Source organism: Lacerta agilis, chromosome 6, assembly GCF_009819535.1.
Source record: "Lacerta agilis isolate rLacAgi1 chromosome 6, rLacAgi1.pri, whole genome shotgun sequence".
In the NCBI taxonomy this organism is placed as follows: Eukaryota; Metazoa; Chordata; class Lepidosauria; order Squamata; family Lacertidae; genus Lacerta; species Lacerta agilis.
In genome coordinates this window covers 90430127-90443065 of record NC_046317.1, presented here as the reverse complement: position 1 = coordinate 90443065, position 12939 = coordinate 90430127, and the positions used below count along the sequence as shown (strand labels likewise).

The window sequence follows — 12939 nt, the reverse complement described above, 5'->3', positions numbered from 1 at the left end:
GTCGGCCTCTGGTCCTGCTTGCAGGCTTCCCATAGACATCCACTTTGGCGTCTGTGAGATCAAGATGCTGGACTAGATGGGCCTTGGGCTATTCTATAATTATTTGGTTTTATTATTATTATTTAACAAATTTATATACCATTTGATTGTAAGTTTTTTAAAAAAGCACACCAAGTGGTTTACAATAATGTAAAATAAAGTATTAAAACGATAAATAAAAGCAGTTAAAAGCAGGCAGTATAAAAATCAACAGGAGCTTTAAAAAAAGAATACAGCACATGTAACTTTTACAGGTCCCTAGCTAGGCTTTCATGAATAAAAAAGGTTCAAGTAGCCATCAAAAACAGTACAGTGTGAAGGCAGCTGTATGGTGTCAATAGGCAGGGAGCTCCAAAGATCGATTTCTTACAAAAGAGGGGTGGGTTTTATTTGACACCTATAGCAGTGACAGTACCGCAGATCAAAGCAGTCGATCGGGCATATCTGGGATAAGGCAAACACATGGAGACTCAAGGAATCTAGCCAGAAGCATCTCCCGAGGATCCAAAGCGCCACTGGGTCCGTTCCACTGTCTTCCCTCCCACTGACCCTTTTAATGGGTGGTAGTATCAGAGAGCTTTTGCATGGAAACGCTGTGCTTTGCTACTCAGCTGTGACTCGTCCCTCTTTGTTGCAGCAAATGCAACGACAAGTACAGATGTTTCTGCCACGCTGCATAGCGCGTGAGTGAGTTGGCTCTCGGGCCAGCTTTGCACACTGCAAAATCCCTGCGTGGAAAGTGCCTAAAAACCTGCAGGCAGAACCCATCCTCACATCTAAAAATTGTCACATGCACTTTTTTTGAAGCAAGAGCTGAACAGAGGTCGAACTGTCTGGTAGATAAATGAACTGAAAGCAAACGGAACACTGCATTTATCCAAGCGGCTCTGCCTGTGTCAGGTTGCATGCAGTGAAAGTCTATAGACGAGATTGTCAGATCTGCACAAATTCAAACTCGAAAGTGGGCATTTAGTGGTCCTGGCCACCGAAGTTTCAAAATCGGGCAGGTTTAACACTGTCAAGTTAACCTAAGCAAACTGGCTTAGGATTTGCATACATGAGAGATTCTTTCCTCCCCCCCCCCTTCTTTTTTGCCCTTTGGCAAACTCTTAATATATTTTACACATAAGGTGTTAAAATGCTCTTTTGCATTTCTGTCATCCAAATAGAAGAAGTGGGTGGGCCACAGTTCTGAATCCGCCCTGTATATTTAAAGCACCTTCAATGCATACGGCTTCTCTCAAAGAATCCTGGGAACTATAGTTCACCCCTTCACAAAGCTACAGTTCCCAGCACCCTTAGCAAGCTTCACTTCCCAGGGACAGTCTGCCATGTAGCTCACTGAGTGTGACCTTGGGCCAGTCACTGCCTCTCAGACTAACCAACCTCACAAGGGTGTTGTGTTGTGAGCATTAAATAAGAAGGGGGAGAACCGTTTATGCCACCTGAAACTCCTAGGAGAAAAAGATGGGATACACACAAAAAATTTTTAAAAAATAAATAAAATATTTAAGGGAGGGCATCCCATTGCATCAGCAGAAATCCTTGTGTTGGATTCTACCCTAGAATATTCTACCCTAGAGCCAGTGTGGTGTAGTGGTTAAGAGCGGTAGACTCGTAATCTGGTGAACCGGGTTCGCGTCTCCCCTCCTCCACATGCAGCTGCTGGGTGACCTTGGGCTAGTCACACTTCTCTGAAGTCTCTCAGCCCCACTCACCTCACAGAGTGTTTGCTGTGGGGGAGGAAGGGAAAAGGAGAATGTGAGCCGCTTTGAGACTCCTTCGGGTAGTGATAAAGCGGGATATCAAATCCAAACTCTTCTGTATGATCAAAGGGTGCTATATGGCATATCATAGAATCACAGAATTGTAGAGTTCGAAGGGAGCCCAAGGGTCATCTAGTCCAACCCCCTGCAATGCAGGCATCACAAGTATAAAGAATCCCTGGCAGGAAGCCATCAAACCTCTGCTTAAAATCCTCCAACGAAGGAGAGTCCACCACCGTCTGCAATGCTGTCAAACAGCTCTTGTCATCAGAAAGTCCTTCCAAACATTAGAGTGCACTCTTTTCCCTGTTTGCTTTGGTTGTCCTCTGCTCCCGTTTAAGGAGGAGGAGGAGGAGGAGGAGGAGGAGGAGGAGGAGTTTGGATTTGATATCCCAAAGGAGTGTGGTGGAGTCTCCTTCTTTGGAGGTCTTTAAGTGGAGGCTTGACAGCCATCTGTCAGGAATGCTTTGATGGTGTTTCCTGCTTGGCAGGGGGTTGGACTGGATGGCCCTTGTGGTCTCTTCCAACTCTATGATTCTATGATCCCGCTTTATCACTACCCGAAGGAGTCTCAAAGTGGCTAACATTCTCTTTTCCCTTCCTCCCCCACAACAAGCACTCTGTGAGGTGAGTGGGGCTGAGAGACTTCAGAGAAGTGTGACTAGCCCAAGGTCACCCAGCAGCTGCAGGTGGAGGAGGGGAGACGCGAACCCGGTTCCCCAGATAACGAGTCTACCGCTCTTAATCATTACACCACACTGGCTCTCTTGGGAGAGAACTATACACAGATGAAAGTGATGGTCAGTTGGTGAAGGCCCTGTGTGAGAGGCAGGGAAGGGGAGATGCCCCCAGGGTGAGAGACTTGGGGAAGAAAGGGGTGCTCCCAGGTGAGAGCTGGGAGGGCTCACCTTTTTCTGTTTGGGGGCAAAAGTTGAGATATACCTGTGAAAGAAGACTTTTCTTTCTCTTTCTTTCTTTCTTTCGCTTTGTGCTTAGCTCAATTTGTTACACACATACACACACACATATGAAATATTAGAGCACATTGATGCCCCCATTTCTAAAGCTGCCGAAAGATCAATACCAAACGCAGCTCAGCATTAATGGAAATAACAGGATAGCATGGGTTACCGAAGGGATTAGCAATGGGCTGGCTTCGTCTTTTTCCTTCCCTTCGCTTTGTTCTCTCACTCTGCATGTGTTTGTGGGTGGGTGTCTATGTATGAGAGAGAGGAGGGGGATCCATTTACCTCCTCCTTGCCTTGACCTTCCGGAACGACGCGTGGGAGGTGCGCTCAACCGCGCCACCCACTCCTTTTGAAAAGCGTGGGTCGTCCATTATCCGCCATCCCATAAAACCTTGCATGTTGCTAGTGCTGGCCCTTCCCTGTCCACCCACATGCATATCCACCCTGCTGTAGCTGCCCCCTCCCCTGCTTCAATCCAGTCACTTCCTCTCCTTTCCATATGCACATCAACATCCTATTGATAATTCACCTTGAGAGAGACACAATAACAATGAGAGAAAAATTCGTCTTCTGCAGAGAAGGCATCTGTATGGCAGAGAAAGAAAGAGAGGAGGGGGGAAATTATAGAATCGCAGAATCGTAGAGTTGGAAGGGACTGTGTGGGTCATCTAGGGCAAGCCCTACAATGCAGGAGTCTTTCTCCCAGTGTTGGACTCGAACCCATGACAATCTCAGGGCTCTACTCACTGAGCTATCCCAGGCCTGCTTCTAACACCTCCTTGGGACTCCAAAATGCTGTCATGTGCCAGGTTTACATGTAATGCAAGCCTCTGTTTGGACACAAACAATGGGAGGTCATCACATGCAAGAGACACAAACAGAGATGGAGGTGAGAGGAGGTAAGGCCAGCTGTTAAAATGTCCGAAATTAAAAGTCCTAACAGGCCTAGGAGCAGTGCCCATTGGGACTGAAAGGCAGGAGCCCCAGACAATAGGTGGAGTCAGAACCAATGTAGAATAATAGAAACATAGAATCATAGAGTTGTAAGGGACCCCAAGGGTCATCTAGTCCAACCTCCTGCGATGCAGGAATCTCAGCTAAAGCACCCATGACAGATGGCCATCCAACTTCTGCTTTAAAACCTCCTTCTCCCTGATTGTAAGCGGGTGGCTGAGGGCAGGCAGTGTCTCCTTTTGGACTAATGGACCAGCCTCCTCTGGCTACAGAGTCCTCCTCCTAGTGCCAGATGTGTAGATGCAATGGATGGGAAATGGACTCTGCATATGCTCTGAGATGCCTCCTGGTTGTTGTTTTTTAAGAAACTTTAGTAATTTTGAAAATAAAGACGAAATACAAGCGACACCGAAGATACTGATACAAAACTGGAAGGAAGGAAAACTAGAATGGATAAGAGGGAGGGGAAGAAAAGGGGAAAGAACACTCTACATGAGGCATAGGCAAACTCGGCCTTCCAGATGTTTTGGGACTACAACTCCCATCATCCCTGACCACTGGTCCTGTTAGCTAGGGATGATGGGAGTTGTAGTCTCAAAACATCTGGCGGGCCGATTTTGCCTATGCCTGCTCTACATTAATTCATGTGATGCAATTTTCATAATCTCAATCCAAGGCATTGAGAAAGCAATTTATCTTAACTGTCTAAAATACATCTTCTCCACAAACTTCATTGAACCATTGGGCATCTGTGTTTGGTCTCTGTTGTATTGATGCATATCAAAAAATTAGACCAAATAGAGTAAAAATGATCTGATTTAGATTCTCCCCTAGTTACTTTTCTTTGATAAGTGAGATGCTCAGAAATAATTGTATCCCAGACTCTACCAAGCCAATAATCAACCAAGGGAGGTGAGCAAGATTTCCATTGACTAGCTATTGACATTCTAGCTGCCATTAGAAATGGAAACATCAGCATCTTATGAGATACTCTGGGATTTGAATTGCTTTCTATTGAAATCAAGGCCAAGGCTGGATCTGGTGTTAGTGATTGATCTGTGATTTGAGAGGTACTGATTAAAAAAAAAAAACCTTTATCCGAAAACTATATAAAACTTCACATTCCCGCCACATGTGCATATATGTTCCAATAGCAAATTGCCAGCATAGTGGAGAGATATTTGATTTTGGAAAGGTGTACCGAGCTTGACCATAAAGAAGGCTGATTGCCGAAGAATTGATGCTTTTGAATTCTGGTGCTGGAGGAGACTCTTGCAAGAAGATCAAACCTCTCCATTCTGAAGGAAATCAACCCTCAGTGCTCACTGGAAGGACAGATCCTGAAGCTGAGGCTTCAATACTTTGGCCACCTCATGAGAAGAGAAGACTCTCTGGAAAAGCCCCTGATGTTGGGAAAGATGGAGGGCACAAGGAGAAGGGGACGACAGAGGATGAGATAGTAGGACAGTGTTCTCGAAGCTACCAACATGAGTTTGACCAAACTGCGGCAGGCAGTTGAAGAAAGGAGTGCCTGGTGTGCTCTGGCCCCTGGGGTCACGAAGAGTCAGACATGACTGAACGACTAAACAACAACAACAAAACACCGGACTCCAATACAACTTGTTGTTGTTGTTCAGTCATTCAGTTGTGTCCGACTCTTCGTGACCCCATGGACCAGAGCACACCAGGCACCCCTATCCTCCACTGCCTCTCGCAGTTTGGCCAAACTCATGCTAGTTGCTTTGAGAACACTTTCCAACCATCTCATCCTCTGTCGTCCCCTTCTCCTTGTGCCCTCTATCTTTCCCAACATCAGGGTCTTTTCCAGGGAGTCTTCTCTTCTCAAGTATCATTTTTTAGAGTGGATTCTTGAATCATAGAAGATATAGTTTTTAATGGAGCATTTACCCAAATGGATTGATTCCATTTATGTTCATCAATCTGTCATTTAGGTTCACCCTCCCAGGATATCTTAAGACCCTGCAAGGAGCCCATTGCCTGGCTTATTAGCTATTTGTAAATACTGGACACCAAGCCTTTAGCATTCTGAGATATTTGAACAATTGAGGATTCAAAAGTAGTTAGAGAACATAAACAACCCCCTTTATGAGCTAGAGATTTAGCAAATGTAGCCGTTCGAATTAACTGAATCCATATTCATGTTTCCTTTTTTCATTTAGGGCAGTCATGGAAATAGGATGAGTATTAGGAGGAATATCCTTAATTCTATAAAAGTATTAAGTCTCTGAACCATTACAGAGGAGAGTAATTTAGAATCTATAGGGTGGTATGACCCCACCCCCCAGAGAATCAGTATTTGGTTTAGGCAGTAACACAATTCTTGAAGTTCTCTCTGAGGGTGGGATGACAACCCCAGTCAAATAGGGCAATAAATCATCACAAAAGGCCTTATAAAAATCCCCAGAAAATCCATCTGGCCCCAGAGATTTGCCCCTTTTTTTGAATCCCCTCATAGAATCATAGAGCTGTAGAGTTGGAAGGGACCCCCCAGGGGTTATCTAGTCCAACCCCCTGCAATGCATGAATCTCAGCTAAAGTATCACAGATTTCCTCCTCAGAGACAGCCCTGTTCAAAAAGTTCCTAGGATCTTCTGTTAAGATAGGAAGCGCAGTCTGAGCAATATATGAGTTGATAGCCTCTGGAGATGGTGAATAATAGGAATATAGGTTGTTGTTGTTGTTTTTAATAAAAAAGTACAGTATATAAATTCTTTGCTAATTGAAGGAGTGCCATATATTAAAGCACATTGAGATGATTGGATACAATGAATTAAATTCCTGGATCTCTGTTTCTTCAAGGCATGAGTTAGCAACTCAGGTACCTTATTGCCAAACCCATTGTAGGCACTTCTTGTGTACACCAGGGCCAAAAGAATGTCGTCTGTCTCTAAAGTTGGCAATTCTGCTCTTTTAGCTTGCAGACACCTGAAGACGGAGAACTGGCTATTTTGTGCAGACATCCTTTCCAGATTTTGCGAGGAACCTCAGAGTTACGGCCCTGCATGCAGAAGGTCCCAGGTTCCATCCCTGGCAGAGGAGACAGATCCCTGCTTGAAACCCTGCACAGCCACCGCCTGTCACCCAGGGCGGATAATCCTGAGCTAGATGGGCCAATGGCCTGACTCAGTACAAGGCACCTTCCTCTGTTCAGGGATGCTGCATTTGCGAGTTTCTGCATCGTAGAACCCGCATTGATGATGATGATGATGATGATGCTAAAATTTTATTTCTACCCCGCCCTTCCCAATCCAAAAAACGGGCTCAAGGCGGCTAACAACAAATGTAAGACAATGATTTTAAAAACTTTTTTAAAAACAAACATCAATGGGATCACCAGGGCTAACTGGCCAGGTTAGTCATGCTAGGCCAATAGGGAGACCAAGGAGGAATGTGGGGACCAGAAGGGTTTCTTCAGAAAAAAGGGAAGGGGGAAAGGAATAGGGGATCAGTCTAGATTAAAGGCCAGGCGGAATAACTCTGTTTTACAGGCCCTGCGGAAGGAGGTCAGGTCCCGCAGGGCCCTAGTCTCATTGGACAGAGTATTCCACCAGGTCGGAGCCAACACTGAAAAAGCCCTGGCCCTTGTGGAGGACAATCTGGCTTCTTTTGGGCCCGGGACCCTTAAGCTATTGTTATTTGTGGACCTTAAGGTCCTCTGTGGGGCATACCAGGAGAGGCGGTCCCGTAAGTACGAGGGTGCTAAGCCGCATAGGGCTTTATAGGTCAGAACCAGCACCTTGAACCTGACCCGGTACTCCACCGGGAGCCAGTGCAGCCGGTAGAGCACTGGGTGAATATGCTCCCATGGCAAGGACTCCGTGAGGAGCCTTGCTGCAGCATTCTGCACCCACTGGAGTTTCTGGGACAGTTTCAAGGGCAGCCCCACGTAGAGCGAGTTACAGTAGTCAAGCCTGAAGGTGACCGTCGCATGGATCACTGTGGCCAGGTCGGGGCGGGAAAGGTAAGGGACTAACTGCTTGATACGGCGGAGATGGAAAAATGTCCCGTAAGTACGAGGGTCCTAAGCCGCAAGGAAGCTGCACTTAGATGACCTCAATGGGCCCTTTCAGCTTGCCAATCCAAGCTGGCAGAGATCACACTCCCTCCACCCTCATGGACACAATACAACATGATACAGTGCCTCCAAATCTCCCTCTCGTCCCCCCCCCCCGCAAACTTCTAGCATCCCTGATTTCCAAACCTGTTTTCCATTTTGAGTACCTCCTGTTGAAAAGGCACAAAAGATGCCGCTTTTTTGTCACTAGCCTGGCTGATAAGGCCTTAATGCCTTCAAATGAGGGCATTCAGCCGAAATGAAATCCTCGCTCTCCAGCGCTCCCTTCTCAGGCTAGATCATGAATAGGTCCTGAGTTTGGGCCTTTGATTCCCTTTGTGTGCGCCTGCAATTACAGGAAGGCAGAAGTGCCGGTGTTGAGCTACAGAGAGCTGATTGCGCTCACGTCAGGCAATCAGGTAACGAAACATGACATACGATCAAGCTGTGCCCACCAACCTTTGGAGCAGCCTGCAGGGAAGAGTTTTGAGAGCCCCTGGTGCTCCGAGTTTGGTTATAAAAACCAGAGGTACTCCATTTTGTACTCCTAACCTAGAAACCCACCATCTTCTCCGATAAGAAAAGAGCTGGGTCAACTCGACCGAAGCAAGCAGGGTGCTTTCTTGGGCCCAGTCTTATTCAGCATCTTCATCAATGACTTGGATGATGGGCTTCAGGGCATCCTGATCAAGTTTGCAGATGACACCAAATTGGGAGGGGTGGCTAATACACCAGAGGACAGGATCACACTTCAAAATGACCTTAACAGATTAGACAACTGGGCCAAAGCAAACAAGATGAATTTTAACAAGGAGAAATGTAAAGTACTACACTTGGGCAAAAAAATGAAAGGCACAAATACAGGATGGGTGACACCTGGCTTGAGAGCAGTACATGTGAGAAGGATCTAGGAGTCTTGGTAGACCATAAACTTGACATGAGTCAACAGTGTGATGCAGCAGCTAAAAAAGCCAATGCAATTCTGGGCTGCATCAAGCCAATGCAATTCTGGGCTGCATTCTGTATAGCGTCTAGATCAAGGGAAGTAATAGTACCACTATATTCTGCTCTGGTCAGACCTCACCTGGAATACTGTGTCCAGTTCTGGGCACCACAGTTCAAGAAGGATACTGACAAGCTGGAACGTGTCCAGAAGAGGGCAACCAAAATGGTCAAAGGCCTGGAAACAATGCCTTATGAGGAACGGCTTAGGGAGCTGGGTATGTTTAGCGTGGAGAAGAGAAGGTTAAGGGGTGATATGATAGCCATGTTCAAATATATAAAAGGATGTCATATAGAGGAGGGTGAAAGGTTGTTTTCTGCTGCTCCAGAGAAGTGGACATGGAGCAATGGATTCAAACTACAAGAAAGAAGATTCCACCTAAACATTAGGAAGAACTTCCTGACAGTGAGAGCTGTTCGGCAGTGGAATTTGCTACCAAGGAGTGTGGTGGAGTCTCCTTCTTTGGAGGTCTTTAAGCAGAGGCTTGACAGCCATCTGTCAGGAATGCTTTGATGGTGTTTCCTGCTTGGCAGGGGGTTGGACTGGATGGCCCTTGTGGTCTCTTCCAACTCTATGATTCTATGATTCTAAGCATTCAGTGCAAAACAACACACAGCCAGGGGCATTTAGAAAACTCATAAGCAGGACGTGAATAAGGGAGACGCCTCCTGTTGTCGGCACTCGGCATCGTCTGGCATTACGGCTAGGAGAATGAAAATTAGCTGGCATTTCCCCAGGCTAATATCTCAATCTGCCTGGTTTCTTCGACAGCCACGTTTTTAATGGGCTCTGCTCCTGTGCCCTTGGTGATAACCTGAAACAGAAAAGGTTTAGCAGATTGTACTTTGCTCCATATAGGGACGTGGGTGGCGCTGTGGGTTAAACCACAGAGCCTGGGGCTTGCTGATCAGAAGGTTGGCAGTTCGAATCCCTGCGATGGGGTGAGCTCCCATTGCTCGGTCCCAGCTCCTGCCAACCTAGCAGTTGGAAAGCACGTCAAAGTGCAAGTAGATAAATAGGTACCGCTCCAGCGGGAAGGTAAACGGCGTTTCCATGCGCTGCTGTGGTTCGCCAGAAGCGGCTTAGTCATGCTGGCCACATGACCTGGAAGCTGTGTGCCGGCTCCCTCGGCCATGAACGCGAGATGAGCGCCACAACCCCGGAGTCGGACATGACTGGACCTAATGGTCAGGGGTCCCTTTACCTTTACTTTGCTTCATGCCAGGAGAAGGGTCACTCGTTGAATTTATGGTGCTTGTCAATCTGCTGTTAAGGATACAGAAGCATGGAGAGGATTAAAAAAAATGGCAACCCTATTTAATGGTAAATGATCTCTGAGGAGCTTTTGGCTCAGATAGGATTCCTCAGTAGACCTTTGGGGACAGAAGGGAGAGGGGGGTCACTGCTTTCATTTAAAGCCTGTTCAAAGTCCCATGGGTCAGTCTTAAGAACTTATAAAGATCTGTAGGATTTGAGCCTGTGGGACATTTAGTCTACCATTTAGTCTACATTTAGTGGTCTCACAGTGGCCACTGGGCACTTCTGGGAAGCTGAAGTAGACCGTGTACAGGAACAGCCTTCCAATTGATTTTTTTTAAAAACTGGGGGAAAGCACCATTCGGCGCAGCCACTTTCAAGAATGGTGCAGGGAGGGGTCTGCTTAACCCTCCCTTCTCCCACCATGTATTTATCAAAATCTCTATATCTATCTATCTATCTATCTATCTATCTATCTATCTATCATCTATCTATCTATCTATCTCTGGGTTGCTTTTCTCTAACAGGTGGAAAATTAAGCTGGAAAGGAGAGTTCGTTTTGTGCAGACCTCAGGCTGTTGTTAAGGGATACTGAAGCCAGCCGTGGGAAAAGTTCACAGCACAAAAAGGGCGGCGGCGGCAGAATCGCACACATACACTCCATGGTTTGTTTAATTATATTCATACTAATGGAATAGTGTCTGTGATTCACTCTGACATTTTGCTGGGACAATGGCAATTAAGCACCAAGGCTGAAGATGAAGAATAAGAAGTAATGGCAAAGTTAAGTTCTCAACTTGATCACAGTTAAAAGCTTGGCGGGGGGGGGGTGTTTAAGAATTAGCATAGACTCTGGGCTGGTGAGAAAGGAAGTGGGTGTTAATTTAACATCATGTCACATAGTAACTCTTGTCATATTTTTTTATACCAAAAAAAATATCTCCATTTTGCCAGTGCCAAATGGCAAGCTCCAGAACTGTTGAGGCAGTTTTCACAGCGCTCCCAAGAAGTTTCTGTACCCATGAAGTATGCCTTTGAATAACTGTTGTTGGAGATCATGCATAGGAGAGGGCAATTCTACCTATGTCCTGCTTGTAGGCTTCCAGGAAGCAATGGTTAGGCACTGCCGGAAGCAGGAAGCTTGAATAGACAGGCCTTTGGCCTAATCTATCAGAGCTCTTCTTATTCTATGTCCTTACATCATTGGTTTCTTTGTGGCTTATACACACACACACACACACACACACACACACACGACTCTGTAGGTATTTATTCAGCACATTAGATACAGTGACTGTTCATTTGCCTTTCCTGGCTTTGATCTTTGTATTCCCTCAGGTAGAATTCTAGTTCCTTGCCTTCCAGAAGATATCCATCTGCTCAACCACACTGCCCAGGTCGGGAGGCAATACAAGCAAGTAGCTTCCCTTGTTGGAACTGCTCCTCCAGAATAATAATAATAGTAATAATAACAACAACAACAACAACAACAACAATAATATTTATTATTTGTACCCCGCCCATCTGGCTGGATTTCCCCAGCCACTCTGGGCGGCTTCCAACAAAAATCAAATACATTAAAATATCACACTTTAAAAGCTTCCCTAAACAAGATTAGAAGACTACTAATCTTGGCATTCTTTTTTCTTTCATCATACTTCTTCTGAATTTTCTCTGAACGCTTCTTGTTTAAGATTTCTTCTTCCTCAGGAGTCAACTTGGCACCCTTTTTGCTCTCGAGTGGCAAGGCAGAGTGGGCTTCATACCACTGTCGGTATGGTGTACTGTCAATGAGGACAATGCGATTTTTGACCAGGGTCTTTGTGCACACCAAGTCATTGTTAGGCGCATTGAATACTACGTCAATGATTCTGGTTTTGCAGGTACAGCATTCAGACCCCCAAGAGAAGTTTCCAACATCGAGCTGCAGAGCATGGTATTTTTTATTCCCTCCACGTACCCTTGCTGTGTGAATTCTCCTAGGGCCAATTTTGGTATTGGCAGGGGGCCGTCCCAACTCATACTTCCTCTTCTTGTGGTAGGGCTTTCACTTTCCCCCGGTCTTGTGGCGCTTATGCCAGTTGTCCCTGGAGATACCCATCCTTCTCCAGAGGTGCCGACTGCAAAGAGCTTCTTTGTGGCTTTAAAAAACTTGTCTCATTTATTTATTTACCTACCTGATTTATACACCACTTTTTCTGGGTGCCATTGCCACTTCAAAGCAGTGAACGGAATCTCACAAGATACAATATTATCTGGTTGCCCACTACAGAAACAGAACGATGGACTAGTTAGACCCACCTCTGGACTCTTAATCAGTTCACAAGGTTCAGCTACTTTGGGAGAGCCAATTTTCCCTACCAGTTTCCCAACACAAGAAAACTTGATAGACTCTTGAATGCTGTTTCAGGACCATGGACAGCAGCCCAGTCCTGATAAGGAGGAAGAGCCTGTTTCACAAACATAACACTTCCATGGTCAAAACAAAATAATAATAAAATTATATTTTATTTTTTATTTTGTTTTGACTATGGCAGACCAACACGGCTACCTACCTGTAACTGGAACTATGGGATACACTTCCATGGGAGGCCCTGTCAGGCAATCAGGACACACAGGAACATGGGGACAAAGGAATCTCTCCAGGGCTTCAGCCCGACCTGGGAATGCCAGAACTATTGAATGCAAAGGAGATCCTCCACTGCCGACTTATGGCCCTTTCCATGGTTACACAACATTGTCTTTTAAAAGAATTGCAAAGGCTTTCATTGAATCCCTATCATCCGCACAATGGGGAAAGCAGTTGCCAGAGTGATGCTTTGAAGTCTCCAAGAACTTGAGATCTAGAGAGGGACATATCCAGAGGCAGAGGGTGGA

General features: G+C 45.9%; 1 pseudogene; it reads right to left on the bottom strand.

Moving 5' to 3' along the window:
* Window positions 1-11313: 11313 nt before the first annotated feature.
* On the bottom strand, window positions 11314-12187 carry LOC117047814 (annotated as a pseudogene).
* Between the last annotated feature and the right edge of the window lie 752 nt (window positions 12188-12939).